The sequence below is a fragment of the Orycteropus afer genome, unplaced genomic scaffold (assembly GCF_000298275.1).
Source record: "Orycteropus afer afer isolate SDZICR_OR568_19922 unplaced genomic scaffold, OryAfe1.0 scaffold00723, whole genome shotgun sequence".
In the NCBI taxonomy this organism is placed as follows: domain Eukaryota; kingdom Metazoa; phylum Chordata; class Mammalia; order Tubulidentata; family Orycteropodidae; genus Orycteropus; species Orycteropus afer.
The window spans coordinates 693910-694972 of record NW_006922310.1 but is presented as its reverse complement, the minus strand read 5'-3'; the positions used below and the strand labels follow the sequence as shown (position 1 = coordinate 694972).

The window sequence follows — 1063 nt, the reverse complement described above, 5'->3', positions numbered from 1 at the left end:
CCATCCCTTCGTGTACTCCTTCCCCGTGAGCTGTCACCCTGTTCCTGAGCAGCCCTTCTTTCTCTCATGCTTGTTCTCTCCAAGGAGTGTATCTGCCTAAGGTAAATGTTCAACTCATACGCCTGTCTGTGGTTTGGCTGGAAGCCACAGGTGTGCCATGGTCTCAGTGGTTCCACCAGGCTCCATTGGGTCAGCAAACCTGTTTCCCGCTTTTTTTTTCCCCAAATGATTTTGAGTTTTGTACCACATCATTCTCCCTGTCTATCCAGGATCTCCTACAAAGATCCTCTTCCAAGTGGTTGACAGTAGTAGCCGAGCACCATCTCTTTCTTCTGGTCTCATAGTCGTATAGGCTGCAGATTGGATGGTGTACCAGAGGCTAGGACTAATAGTTTCCATCAAGTTTTGGTTTTCTTCATTCTTCTTTGCTCTGGATGAGGAGAGACCCATCATTTCATCTAGATGGTAGCTTGTAAGCTTTTAAGATCTCAGTCACTACTCGCCACAGTAGGACGTGGAACAATGTTCTGTGTAGTATGTTATGCCAGTTGAGCTTGACGTCCTCTACGACCATGGTCCCGAGCCCACAGGTTCAACTACTCGGTCCCTGTGGGTAGCTGGCTGTGACCAAGCAGTGACTATAACCTTACTCCTTATTAGCTCTACTACACACCTGGGAATTCAGATCATACACATAAAGTTATTGGACCACTGTCTGCCAATCCTATACATGTTCTTGGGTGCATGCTCCACTTCATATACATACCTAATATTTCAGCCTGTCCACCCATCTATCCACCCATATACCCGTGTTTGCCTTCACTGACCATGCCATACTATATGCGCAAAAGAGTTCATCTTTGTTGTCTGTACTTCCCACTTATCTGTGTCTTTCTCTTCCTCAATGCCATTATATTGATCACTCACATTGGGTACATTGCCCTTTTCTTTACCCAAATCAAAACTTCTCTCTATCTATCTTAACAGTATTCCCTCCCCTCCCCTCCCACCCCTAGTAACCAACAAAGAAAATGGTCTTCCATAGATAAACATTTCCTTGACT

The 1063-nt window shown here is 45.3% G+C and overlaps 1 protein-coding gene across 1 annotated transcript in view; it reads left to right on the top strand.

The window, feature by feature from the left end:
- Nucleotides 1–1063, top strand: part of LOC103211313 (magnesium transporter protein 1) — a 127447-nt gene that overhangs the window by 68416 nt on the left and 57968 nt on the right. The gene's annotated exons all lie outside the window — the stretch shown is intronic.